The sequence below is a fragment of the Xenopus laevis genome, chromosome 1S, assembly GCF_017654675.1.
Source record: "Xenopus laevis strain J_2021 chromosome 1S, Xenopus_laevis_v10.1, whole genome shotgun sequence".
Classification (NCBI taxonomy): Eukaryota; Metazoa; Chordata; class Amphibia; order Anura; family Pipidae; genus Xenopus; species Xenopus laevis.
The window spans coordinates 71,002,486-71,017,706 of NC_054372.1; the positions used below are offsets into that span (position 1 = coordinate 71,002,486).

Here is a 15,221-nt window from a genome sequence, read left to right on the forward strand (position 1 = left end):
TTGTTAAAGGTACCCTAGGTACTCAGAAAATCACCTTTGCCAACATTTACTTGCCTAATGACCATCAAGACGTAGCATTCCACTGCATCTCAGAGGTTCTACTGGGCTTCACGGAAGGCCTTTTAATCGTGGGTGGGGATCTGAATGTTCCTCTTGCTCCACTCATAGATTGTTCCTCAGGCAAATCCAGTGTACCTGTGAGTGTCACTCGTAATATTGTTAAAGAGTTACACCGTCTGCAGGTAGTTGACTCATGGCGTCTTGTCAAACCCACAGGAAAGGACTATACCTTTTATTCCGCCAGACACAACCTTTATACTAGAATTGATTATTTGTTCCTGTCCCATCACCATCTTGGCGCTTTGGGCAATGCTGAAATTTACACACGCACATGATCTGACCATGCTCCTCTGTCAGTGACGGTCTCTTTGAACACGGATTTCTCTAGGGATGGCACTTGGAGGTTGAACGAATCTGGGCTAAAAGACAAGGCGTTCCTAGACGAACTTAAGGCAGCTATTACAAATTACTTTACGGAGAATGTGACAGACGATGTTAACCCTATCACGATCTGGGAGGCACATAAATGCTACATTAGGGGCATTCTTATCCAATTAGGCTCTAGGAGGAAACAGGCACATAAGGCCAAACATGAGAAGTTGTTACTTGAAATTCGGAAATTGGAAACTGCCCATAAGAGTACCTCTGATGTAGCAATTCTGACAAAATTAGTAGAGCTACGCACAGAATTGACAAACCATCATGACCTTTTCACAGAAAAAGTTATAACGAGAATGAGGCATCGCTTTTATGAACACGGGGACAAATCTGGCAGATTACTTGCACGCCTCCTGCGTTCGCAAGTCTCCAGGAATTACATCCACAGCATTCAACCCAAGACGGGTGGTGCTTTACATCACAGCCCTCTTATAGCTCAGGAATTCCATAGGTACTATTCTGATCTTTATCAGCTCAAATCCCCAACAGTAGTTGATGGAATCCCCCACACTGACGCCATAGATACATTTCTTGATTCAGTTACTCTCCCCAGCTTAAATTCAGATCAGCAGTCAGCTCTAGACGCAGATATCACGGCTGATGAAGTTTCCCAAGCGATTAAATCATCCCCGTCAGGCAAAAGCCCGGGCCCTGATGGTTACACTATAAGTTATTATAAAACATGCTCGGATCTCCTTATCCCCCATCTAACTAAAGCATTTAACGCCCTGCAAACTGACGCCCATCTTTCCTATACTTCTCTAGAAGCACACATTTCACTGTTATTGAAATCTAACAAAAACCCGGAAGACCCTGGCAGCTACAGGCCTATCTCCCGCAAAAATAGTCGCTCTCAGAATACAAAAAGTACTAAACCCATTGATCGGTCTTGACCAAACTGGCTTTATCCCTGGTAGAGAATCCAGAGACAACACCAACAAAGTAATTAATATACTTCATTATGCAAAGCATACCAATACCCCCCTCATGCTCCTGTCCACCGATGCCGAAAAGGCCTTTGATAGGGTCAACTGGACATACATGTTTAGGTGCCTTACAAAATTTGGCCTGGGTGAACGCATTAGCAAATGGATACAGTCTCTATATGATGGACCTGTAGCCAGAGTCAGAGTAAATGGGGTGCTTTCCGATTACATACACATTAAGAATGGCACCAGGCAGGGATGCCCTCTTTCGCCCACTCTATTCGCCCTCGCACTGGAACCTCTTCTCATACATGTTAGGTCTCACTTAGATATTTCTGGTGTTGCGATTAGGGGCAAACAACAGAAAAAAGCAGTTTACGCGGACGACCTGCTTTTCTTCATAACAAATCCGATAATATCAATCCCCAATTTAAATAATCTACTGGACACGTATAGTAAGTTAAGCAATTTCAAGATAAACTTCTCCAAGTCCGTAGCACTAAATATTTCTATCCACCCTCAAACGATTCAGGGACTTTCTCAGAATTTCCCGTACAGCTGGGCACACCAACAGCTTACTTATTTAGGCATTACGATCACAAAAGATTATGATGATTGGGTGGAGATCAATTGTAAGAAACTACACAACACATTAGCTAAAGATTTCCGGACTTGGTCTAAGCAGCCTCTGTCCTGGGTGGGTCGAATTATTGTTGTCAAGATGAATGTCATGCCTCGCTTGCTCTATCTGTTTCAATGTGTCCCGCTTCTCTACCCTGGCAATTGGTTCAGGACCTTTCAATCCTCTATTATTAAATTTATATGGAATAACAAACCCCCTAGACTCAAATCTGCTCTCCTACATAGGAAAAAAATTGATGGCGGCCTGGCCCTCCCAGACTGCACACGTTATCTTAGAGCGTCTATACTCAACAGGATACTTGATTGGTCCTACCATGTGGACAATAAGGGGTGGGTTGAAATTGAACAACAATCTACGGGCACACACCTGCTGCACTTACCTTGGATTGATAAGCTACATCGGAGGATATTGCACCCTCACACCCACTACTTAAAAACACTTTGAAGACATGGGACCAAATAAAATGTAGCTCCAAAATTACATCCTTCCCTTCACCTCTCATGCCGATCACGAACAATCCGGCGTTCCCTGCCGCACTTAGGCCTAAAGCGTTTCGCGAGTGGTTGGTAGACGGCCATCTACAATTTATTCATGTGTTGGAGAAAGGGCAACTTGCTAGCTTGGACCTTCTTAAGCAAGCCAGACCTAGTGCAATCCTCCAAGATTATAAATATTGTCAAATTAAACACTTTTTTGCCTACTTGGGGGGCAACAAAGTAATGGGGAGACGGCTAACCCCGTTTGAAAAATTATGTATACTGGAGATCCCTCCGACACACACGATATCGCTTATATATGACATGCTGGGGCCTGTGTTGGCAAAGAAGCAACTGACATTTATAAAGGCGTGGGAAAGAGATCTTGGTTTGGACATCTCTGAAGACTTGCATAGGCGGGGCATAGCTAATCTGATGTTCAGCTCTAGATGTTGCAAAATTCAAGAGTTAAATTATAAAATTCTGTGTAGGTGGTACTATACACCGATTAAATTGAATCACATTTACCCCGCTGTCAGTAATTTGTGTTGGAGGTGTAAAGTTAATGTCGGCTCTCTTATACATATTTTCTGGGAATGCCCCGACCTTGCCGTATATTGGGCCACAATTCTACGGCTCTGCTCTATTATCCTAGGGAGACAGTTACCCAATTCCCCTGCTCGTATACTATTATTTTGGGAACTGGAGAATGAAGAGGGATCCCCAGATATTTCTTTAGAGCGACATCTACTAAATGCTGCCAAGGTACTCATCCCTAGACTTTGGAAATCCACCGTCCGTCCATCTGTTAAAGGGATTCTGTCATCGGAAAACATGTTTTTTTCAAAACGCACCAGTTAATAGTGCTGCTCCAGCAGACTTTTGCACTGAAATCCATTTCTCAAAAGAGCAAACAGATTTTTTTATATTCAATTATGAAATCTGACATGGGGCTAGACATTTTGTCAATTTCCCAGCTGCCCCAGGTCATGTGACTTGTGCCTGCACTTCAGGAGAGAAATGCTTTCTGGCAGGCTGCTGTTTTTCCTTCTCAATGTAACTGAATGTGTCTCAGTGGGACATGGGTTTTTACTATTGAGTGTTGTTCTTAGATCTACCAGGCAGCTGTTATCTTGTGTTAGGGAGCTGTTATCTGGTTACCTTCCCATTGTTCTTTTGTTTGGCTACTGGGGGGAAAGGGAGGGGGGGTGATATTACTCCAACTTGCAGTACAGCAGTAAAGAGTGATTGAAGTTTATCAGAGCACAAGTCACATGACTTGGGGCAGCTGGGAAATTGACAAAATGTCTAGCCCCATGTCAGATTTCAAAATTGAATATATAAAAATCTGTTTGCTTTTTTGATAAATGGATTTCAGTGCAGAATTCTGCTGGATTAGCACTATTAACTGACTCATTTTGAAAAAAAATTTTTTCCCATGACAGTATCCCTTTAAGGATTGGGCTATGAAAGTCAATGAAATTGCCAAATTCGAGGAACTATCCACCTTCTCTAGCAAGCAACACTTAAAATATAGGGACGTATGGTTGAGATGGTTACTATTTAGGGATACAGATGATTATGTACAACTCTTTACACCCTGAGAAGGACGTTTCTGATGCATCTGTAGGCCTGATTGATACCCTCGAATTAGGCCCTCTCTAGGTTGGGGGGATTTGTTATATATTTCTAGATGTACGTTTCTGGCGATATCTCCTGCGGGAGAACTTTGTTGTACTATCCTAACATGATGTAATGCATTAACATATTTACGTTCTGTGTGATATGGATACTATGGCTCGGACCCTCCCTCCTCCCCTTTCCCATTCTTTCTTTCTGTACCCCTTCTAAACTTTTGAAACCAATAAAAACATATTTTAAAAAAAAACTCTTGAAAATATGGGTGTGACTCCATGTAATGTGGCTGTATGCTGTGTCATTGTGAATAAACATGAATTAGTATGGTGGCCTGTCAGTTTGTGGAAACTCTATATCTCATTGTGTTGGCTTATATAGTTGCAAAAAACCACACACTAAAGGAGAAAGAAGAACCAAGAATAACCTACAATAAGACTGCAGATATCCACTAATACATTATTTTTAGTAACACCATCCAGAGGAACACAGTGACGCTATGCCTGATCTCACTTCCAGGAAAAGGATTTCAATTAAGTAGATGCCTTATTCTTCAAGAGTCCTCATTAGATCTTTGATAAATCTACCTCTTTTTTAACAAGGAGTTAATTACGCCTGGGAGAGCAGTGTGCAAAATGCAATGCAAAACAGGGCACAGTCCATCATTTCTTTTGTGGATGTGCTTTCCTTGCTACTTGAATTGCCACAGGTCATTTTCAGAGCACAATTATCCACAGTAACCCCATAAATAAAGCACTATCTGTGTTTGGCCCATCTCATCTGCCCACCCCATATGCGCTTCTGAATGGTGTGCAAGTCAGGGAGCGGACATAGGTGCAACACGGCACTGCCCTCTGGCAATGAATCGTGTCATCACCAGCAGAATAACAAGCACTGGCACCCACACCAAGTAAGTCTTGTAAATCTGCCCCCACCCCAAAGCGCTTAAACTGCATGAAACCACATTGGTGGTCATAATCCTACTTGGTTAAAATGTTTTTACTAGACTTAAGATATACAACAAAAAAAACCTTATCTGGAAAACCCTAAAGCATTTCAGATAATAGATTCCATACCTGGGATGAATTTTTTTTTTTATCACTGAGCCCCCCCAAACCCACCAATACAGCAAGTGGCCTTAGAAAACAGTGCAATGTCTATTTTACCCTCATATTACACTTTTTTTGTGGTCCCACCATATATACACAGACCTTATACAATGATAGTTACAATATCAATAACCCTGTATTTGCTTCTTTGCTAAATTGTTATCCAACCAATTTTTGAATCTGCCACTACAACCACTTGAGGGAGTGAATTCCACAGCTTTGCACAACTTTCACTGTAAAAAATGTCTCTAATTATTAATAAACACATAAACTGTTTAATGCCAGACTCCAGTTGCATGCACTGTAGATATTTGGGTCACCAAGTTCTCAGCATTTGATTGTTGGTGCCCCACCTGCTATTGCTACTACTTGCCACATATATGGGTTAGTTGCAACAGTAATCATAATATTTTCATAGAAAACAGGATCACAATTAATTTAAGATCTTTATTGTGAACCTTGAAATTGGGTGTTGGTCCAGCTTGGCTGTGCTATTGATATTTACCTGTTTAAATCTTAATGAAGCTGCAGTTTTCAAATATTTTTAACCATTTAATGTTATTTTAGCACTAAAATGCTTGCTTTATTTTATTTACTGCATACTAAGATGGGGATGTGCCATTTTCTTCTGAAAAGCTTTATCCCATTTGTTCTTAGTTTAAATGTACATCCTTGTGCATGCCATCTCTCAGACTATAGTCCTCAAAATGTTTGAACCTGAATGAGTGGCCTTTGTCCAAAACATCCCTATATTTTTCTAGTCATATTCAGCTCTAAAATAGCACAGCAATCAACTGTCCCGACATTTGCTCAGATAGGCACATATTATATAAGAGATGGTTTTGCGTAAATCATGGACAAATTTGACTGGGGCTTGGACAAAATGTCAGAATTTTTTATTTCACATTTTTGATAGGAATAAGTAATTTGCCTGAGCACATGGCATCACAATAAACCCCCTAGTCTGCCAGTACCAGCACTAGATTGTAAAACAATTTGGGGGTGATGGTGACCTACAAAAGGGCAGGGGTCATGGATCCTTATTGGTCTCATCCACTGCAGGTTCTTACTAATTAAACCCTGTAAGTTTTTGAAGCAGAAGAGTGCTGGCTTGGGTAATGGGCTTAGCAAACTGAATCATCTTGGCATCACCTCAGTGTTTCTACCTTTTGTTCTGCTTTAATTTGTTTGACTATGTATAGTTTCCCTATAAGTTCTATACATGTGTGATAGAAGAAACAATCAGAGAGAAGTTTTACTTTACACAAAACAAAAAGACCACAAAGAAAGTAGAGCAAGTAGGCGTCTGTGACTATATTTGTTCTAATAAAGCATGTACAGTTTGCATTGGAAAACATTTTATATAAAGAAGAGTCTATAAGGCATTTCTGTGTCTTTATTTTTAAATTATAACATTAGGTAGCTAAAACATTAATTGTTAAATATAGATGTTACGCTGTCATTTAGAAAGCATTTCTAGCTTTTCAAATTACTCACAGTTTGGCCTTAGTCCCAGAGGAGAAAACAATTCTTAATTCATTGAGGAATCTTCCTCTAACCATTCAAACCCAAATATTTTGCAGATAGGCTTGCCTAGCATTTTTGTACATGCCCCAAGCACATTAACTGCTTTATTAGCTGAAGAAGCAAATTGTTGCCTTTTTTGGCCACAAATAAACAAGCTACTGTGGACCATCCATGTGCCATGGTCAATTACTATGCCCCTGCCTGCTCTCTCCCCTATTCGTTCCTGTGTAAATAACAACCATTAATGTTATATTGTTACTGCATGACAATCTAACTAGGTACTGATATGTTTATGGAGGCAGCAAGTTTCAGTTATGTTAAAACTTGACATACAGAACAATATCAATATAGAGTGATCTGTGATATTGTGGGTATATTTAATGCAAATGTCCTCCTTCCATGCATGTTGCCTAGGGGTTGAGTGCCTTTTAAGCACTCTTTACCTATTGTCAATAACTGCATCCAACCCAGAAGTTCCTTAGATCATATAGTCTATCGTGCTGGTACTTACAGCATGTGCATTCCATAATTTAGAGTGTCCTATACATAGCACACAAATAGTTCTGAAAAATAATGTACAGCTAAGGTAAAATATTAGTATAGACAGTGACCCTCTTTTTTGGGCTGAATTAAATTGTGGGTCTCATGTGATCTGGCTCCAAGGGCTGTGGGGTCTGCCCCTTTATAGTTATACCACTAGTGTTATAAGTAAGTCATAGTTCCATGACCTGTGTAAAAGCATAGGCTTGCCAAGCAATAAACTACCTTGAAATTCCATGACCTATAAAACAGCACACTCACCAGTGAGCAAAGTGCTTTTTTTATAGGACATGGGACTTCAAAGTGGCTCTTTCTAGTGACTTCTGATTTAAGTGAACAATATACTATATATAAAATGATTTAAAAAAAGAACAGGACTTATTTTCAAAAGTTAGAAGTTTTATTTCAACATTTCAGTTTCACATTGGAACCTTCTCCAGGAATTCCAATATGTAACTGAAATGTTGAAATAAAACTTCTCCATTAACTTTTGAAAATAAGTCCTGTTGGTGTGGTTAAATAATTATAATTGTGTACTATGTAACCAGCACACAGGCAGTATTATTTGTTTTCCGAAATATTATAGTACATTTCTGATTAAAAAGTTGATTGGAGAGGGGAAATATATATAAAAAAGTGCAGAAAATGAAAGGCTACTCAGCTAAAATGATCTCAAATGCTTTTAAAAGGCAACCAAAACCTGAAAGACGTGGAAGAAAACGGAACAATACCCCCCCGCGCGCAAAGTCCCATTGTTGATGTGCTGAAGAGGTTACAATTTGCCAAAGAACACATTGCCTGGCCTAAAGATAAATGGCGCCAGGGATCATGGACCATTTTCAGTACATCAAAATACTTGAAGAAGTCATGTTGCCTTATGCCAAAGAGGAAATGCCATTGAAATGGGTTTTTCAAGAAGACACTGACCCCAAACACACCAGTAAACGAGCAACATCTTGGTTCCGGACCAACAAGATTGACCATATGGAGTGGTCAGCCCAATCCCCAGACCTTAATCCAATAGAAAACTTTTGGGGTGACATGCGGTTTCTGAGGCATAACCAAGAAATGCAGAAGAATTGTGGAATGTAACAGGTGACAGAAGTTGGTCAGAAACACAGATGTGCAGCAGTTCTCAGAAACAGTGGTTATACTAAATATTAGTTCAGTGATTCAAAGGGAAGCAAAATCTTGAAACATTTATAAAGTTTATATAAAGTGAATTTTTGAGTTTGTAAAGAAGAATGCAGACACTGCTATTTTTTGGAACAGCCTAATATCCCCCTTTCTTTGCTTTCTGTAAATGAATAGCACAAATTTGATAATGCAAATGCATTTGCGTGTATGGAAATTAAAGGTATTATAAGGATTTTGAGCTTTATTCACTTTTTTTTAAACACACTGCTATTATTCTGAACACAAATGTATAATACAGCAACATTTACTTCCCAAATGTGCATGTGAACCATATCCATATTAGTTGGTAACATAAAAGCAGACTGATAATTTTCTTTTTCTACATATGCATTGTGAATGAGCAATTATGGTACTCCCATTAGGTGAAAGCCTCAATCAGAGACAGCTACAATTTTTACAGTATATGATGTTTGGTTATTCTTCAGGGCAAAAAAATAGCAACATAGTAAAAAAGCAAATAATTTAGAGGGAACACTGTTTGGCCTTTGTCTCCCTTTTCACTCTCACAGTATTGAATATTACAGATAATACATTTTGGTTAGTAGTTATGGATTGTATGTACAGGTGTGGGATCCGTTTTTCTGAAATCCATTATCCAGAAAGTTCCTAATTACAGGAAGGTAATCGTAGGCTGGAACTCCAAGGTGACTTCTAATATCCTAATATTTTACAGTAGGGGGTACTTTATTATAATACACATGTTTCAGTGAGTCGTGACAGAAATTATATCACTAAGCACCAATTATAATTGATGACATAACTAAGCACCATTTATGAATATAATTTACATGATATTGTGGTATAGTATAGTAAATAAAGTACCCCCTATTGTAAAATATAAGAATATCAGAAGTCACTGAGGAGTGTCATGATCATATGAAAGCACAAGGCCAAAGGCCATGGAACGCTGATATAATATAGTGAAGAAAGTACCCCCTATTGTAAAATATAAGGCTATTAGAAGTCACCGAGGAGTTCTTGCTTTTATACAGGTCATGGAACTCCGAGGTTACTTCTAAATTATTCATATTTTACAACAAGGGGTACTTTATTCATTATAATACACAAGTTTTAGTGAGTCATGTGACAAAAATGACATCACTACTCAACTGATGACATCACTAGTCATCGTTATTAAGGATATAATTTACAAGATATTCATGGCTTTTGTGTATTATAAGGATATGAATTACAGGATATTCATGGTCTTGTGTATTATATAGTGAATAAAGTACCCCCTCCATTATAAGGATATTATAAGTTACCGAGAAGTTTCATGACTATATACAACACGGGGCCGAAGGTCGAGTGTTTTTATACAGGTCATGGAACTCAGAGGTAACTTCTAATATCCTTATATTTTACAACTAGGGTTACTTTATTTATTATAATACACAAGTTTCAGTGAGTCAAGTGACAGATATGACATCAGAACTCACCGATAAGATATTCATAGCTTTTGTGTATTATAAGGCTATAATGGCTGTATTTTCATTTCTATATGTTCAACTTATGGACTCTATACTACTAATACTTATTATTTTATACATATGTTGTGCTTTTTATAAACAATATAAATATTTTTGGCAATACTTTCTCTTTAAAAGATTACATGCGTGACTCTTAACAAGAACTTGATAACTTTCAGATCTGCAGGTAAAAGGTTAAATACCTCTGCCCTGTAGCTACAACTGCACAGAAGAGACACATGCACTGGGGCTGCTCACAGTACTTTGGTGTTTCTGTAACATGGGAAAATTAAACACAATGCATTAAACCCTTTAAACACTGTTAGATATACAGTATTTCATAACCTGTTTGCAAACCCAGTTCTCTTTGACTGGAACAGAATATTGTTGTAGGATTCCATCTGATTTCTTTAAGTATGCTTCCCTTTACGTCATGGTTTCAGCAGTAGCCAAGGCAAAGCTGTCTGAGGATTGGCTGGTAGCTAAGCAGTAATTTGAACTGCCTTTTGTACTGTGCTGATCCTGCCTGATTTGCTGCTACTGGTTCAGTGCTGGAGGTGCTCTGGTGCTAGACACCTGCACCTTGTATCTGTGTGTTCTCTCGTCATTGATGTTTGTTTAATGGGGCAGTACTTTTCCTCCAGTACATGCTGTGGAATGGCAGACTGATAATGAATGAGAAAGGTTGCTGACTGTGATGCAGGAGAAGCTTGAGAGATACTCGTGGCAACGCTTCTTCTAAAGTAAGACATCTGACTGTTATGGCTATACCTGAAGGATAGAGGAGTGATGCTGGGGTTTAGTGAGAGAAATGCAGGAGCCTTTTAGAACACTGCATAATCAGTTTGGGACATGCCAGATATAACAGCAAATGTTGAATCTTCATATTCAGGCCATGATGCATGTTTTTGAGTTTTATTTAACTGCAGATTGGCATATGTATTTAAATGACAATTGACATATAAAAATGTTGTTTTTAATGTTGAAGGGAGAAAAGAGATACATTTTGTACTAGAACAGGTCCAATAGACTTTTGGGTAGATGTGCTGCCTTACATAGGTAATCGAGTAGGTCATTCATATATTACCTTTAGACATTGTATTATCTTAATTAGTAGGCTGGTATATTGAAACAATTCTTGTCTACCAGTAAATTTATTTTTCTTGTGTGTCTCCCTTTAAATGGAGGTGGGAGCCTCCCTAATGATAAAGAGGGCAATATTAGAGGGCCCACCTTTAATATGGATAGGGCATGGTGATATAAGTTGAAAACATGCAGAATTGAATTGTTGTACTGTGTTGTGAAATGAATGACATTTTGAGAAACCCAGCCCTAATTTGGTCATGATAGATATACATAATGCATTTAGTCAAACTGACTTTGTCAATTGTGTTTTTTCCCATAAATAAGAAATGAATGCTTTATTCCTCTCTCTCTCTCTCTCTCTCTCTCTCTCTCTCTCTCTCTCTCTCTCTCTCGGGACTGTACCTGACAGTGCCTATACTGTATCCTTGCTGCAGTGGGTTACCTGTGAGGATTGTGTGTCACAGCTTGTTCTTAGTTGGAGGAGTGCCTGTGTTTTTACAACCCTTATTAGACTGGTAATTGCAGTCGCTTTGGGCATTCCCCCAGTGTAAGCAACATCTTCATAATATAGCTCCTTGTCTTTCATATTCAATATGATTTGTAATATGTCTTGTGTAATCTGCTTTGTAGATCTATACTCAACATTACTTAGTGGCTGTGTACATTACTATATTTTAAGTGATCATCACAATATTTAAAGGGGTGGTTCACCTTTAAGTTAACTTTTAGTAATTATAGAATGGCCAATTCCAAGAAACTTTTCAATTGGTCTTCACTATTGTTTATAGTTTTTTAATTATTTGTCTGTTTGTTCTCTAACTCATTCCAGCTTTCGAAATGGGGGTCACTGAGCCTATCTAAAAACAAATGCTCTGTAAATTTAAAAATGTATTGTAATTGCTACTTTTTATTACTCGTCTTTCTATTCATGTCCTCTTCTATCCGTATTACAGTCTCTCATTCAATTCAGTACATGGTTGCTAGGGTAATTTGCTGATCCTGCAAACTGGAAAGATGCTAAAAAACCCCTCAAATAATAGAAAATGAATTGCAAATTGTTTTAAAATATCACTCACTACATCAAACTAAAAGTTAACTGAAAGGGGATACAGGGAATAATGGATTTTAAAACTTGTGATTATGTGTTTTGAAGCACATAAATTTATTATGTATGGACAGAATAAAATCAAGGGAACAACTGGTCAATAGCTCTGTGATGTTATTGATCACTGTAGACTTGTCTTCTTGAGGATATGTTCAGGATTTAGCCTTCTAGTGCATCACATGATCCTAAATCTGTCCAATAGCCCTACAAATTTCCTTCAGTAATCATAATTTTTTAATTATATTGATTCTTTAAAACATATGTTGTACCCTGTTTAAAGAGAAACCACTAGTTTAACAGGTTTGCTCTTTAAAGATTTTTAGGTTTATAACATCCCTGCAGACCATAGGTCATTTCTTGAGGGAAATGAATATCCAAGTATTGTAAGACTGGTATCCCAGAGTTCACCTTAGTATAGTATACAATATATGCTGGCTCTAGACTTAATTGATATTTATTGACACACAAGTGAATTTCAAGCATAGAAGAATGCTAAAGCTACTCCAACACCCAAGTACATATATTTATCTAGTTAATAATCTAGAAAAGCTATGTTTGCCAGCATGAACTTAAAATTATGGCAAGAGTAATGGACTATCATCCATTTTCAACTCTACCATGGTACTTGGTATTAAATGAATATCCCTCTAAGTTCTCTGTGACTTCACAATGTTACAAAAAATTAACTAGAAATGTTTAGTCTTTGGTCCTATTGCTAATGTTGAACAATAGCTCCCAAAATCTTTGTGACTTTCTATACAGGAACGTAATTGGCTTATGATAATTGGTACTTATGTCAAGTATGTAAACAGGTATGGGACCTGTTATTCAAAGTGCTGGGGACCTGGGGCTTTCTGTATCTTTCCGTAATTTGAGTCTTCATACCTTAAATAGAAAATCATGTAAACATTAAATAAACCCAATAGGCTGGTTTTGCTTCCAATAAGGATGAATTATATCTTAATTTGGATAAGGATTTCATTTTTAAAATGATGGATAATTTCGATTATTTTGATAAAATTGAGTATATATGAGACAGGATTTCCATAATTCATAGCTTTACGGATAACAGGTTTCTGGATAACGGATCCCATACCTGTACTCTTTAGAAAGTGTGGAATACTATAATAATAATTCCAGGATTTTTCATGACAACATACTTATATGCCTGATTATAAGGATGCAGCAGTCTTTTCATTGAGACTCCAGCAGAAATAATTGGGTTCTGCAATGACATCTTAATTTTAACTACTTCTAATTGCTTCTTGCTTCAACTTGTCTGACACATGGGTTATGCCTGACCACTCTCTTCTTGAGAAAGCTTCATTAAAGCAAAATGGTCCTTCAGGCTTCTGGGAGCTCAAGATTGTGAAGGGTGTCCACCCTTTTTACCATCTTTTGTGGGGCAAGGTTTTGCAGGTTAGGGTTGGGTGCGCCCACATATCGCTAGCACACAATAATGGATGATAGAGCTTATGCGGCTTGATATATTGGCATATGTGGCCAGACCATTCAAGAACGTTAACATATTGGGGAATTGAGGTCTGGAGGTTTGTAGTGCTTGCTGTTTGTCAACTTTGTAGGAACTTGGATATTTAAAGTAAATGGTCAGTGATTTTCAAATGTATGTATTTAAAAAGCTATTGCTTGGGTTATTGTGATGCAAAACAAAATAATAACACTATTGTTGGTGGTAGTTCTTTTAATTTTTAAGGGTGTTATTGTATTTTTAAAAAGTTTGCAGAATCTGAGCACTATTCTAATAAAAGCCCCCTGGGAGGCATTTTCTTGTACAGCTATAGGGCTTGTTATCCAGAATGCTCAGGACCTTTTTCTGTAAATTGGATCTTCATACCTTAAGTCTACTAGAAAATCATTTAAATATTAAATAAACCCAATAGCCTGGGGTTGCCTCCGGTTAGAATGCATTATCTTTTTTTGGATCAAGTACAAGATACTGTTTTATTACTACAGAGAAAAAGGAAATTTTTTCAAATAAAATCTGATAATTTGGAGTCTATGGGAGAGGGCTATTCCGTAACTCTGAGCTTTCTGGATAACGGGTTTCCGGATAACGGGGTTCTGGATAGCGCATCCCATACCTGCACTATTCTGCTTTTCCACATACCATTTCATCATACTAATACACACTTTATAAGTTTTATTTGCTATATTAATCAGGGATGCACCACAGGATTTGGTTTGGGATTCAGCCATATCCTAGCACTTGTTGTTGGATTCTATTAGTTTGAATTTTATGCATTCAGCTGAACCAGACTGGAACCTTTAATGTAAGTTTAATATTGTATACAACTGAATGAAATCATAATTTATTCATGGGCTATGCAATTTCAAAAAAAAAAAAAAAAATTTACCATGCAAATTAGGGTTCAGATTCATTTCAGTGACAAATCTTTTGTGGAGAATTTGGTATTTGGGTGAAATTAAAAAGGAGTGGATGTGAGATCAGTATCTCTGCATGCAATTAGCCTTGCAGAACTACACAATTGTGTAGTCACAGTTAGTGCTGCAAAATGCCTCAACCAAGACAAGAAATATGGAAACTTTCAATCATTGTATCATTTTTGTAGATAGTGTTGCCACTTGACTCAACTAGGATATATATCCTATTGTCCTATGAAAAGTCAAAAATTACCAGCCAAAATTATTTTTTTCAACATTAGTTTGATAGACACAGCTTATAAATAAAGTATTTCTCCTCTTCCACGCCTCTTCCACTAAACTGCATTTCCAATACCTGCTGTTTAATTACCTTACCAAGCAATAAGCAAATGACTTTGAACCATTGGATGAGTTTATGCTGAGATACTATCTTCAAGTTTTTTAACTTTGACCTACAAAATCCACTGTCTCTCCATACAGCTGTAGAGTCTGTGTAGACTGACTTTATAGGAACATTAACTCCAACAGGGAAATGGTAGAACTGTGCAAGGACTTTATTAGCCATTTAATAATTAACTGTTTTCATATTACCAGAGAACAACCATTT

At 37.8% G+C, this 15,221-nt stretch overlaps 1 protein-coding gene across 1 annotated transcript in view; it reads left to right on the top strand.

The window, feature by feature from the left end:
• Nucleotides 1-10,562: 10,562 nt before the first annotated feature.
• LOC108706772 (protein Shroom3-like) overlaps nt 10,563-15,221 on the top strand; it is a 116,959-nt gene continuing 112,300 nt past the window's right edge. The window contains exon 1 of the mRNA XM_041579717.1: nt 10,563-10,763. The gene's annotated coding sequence lies outside the window, so the exon portion shown is untranslated. The remainder of the gene's footprint in view (nt 10,764-15,221) is intronic.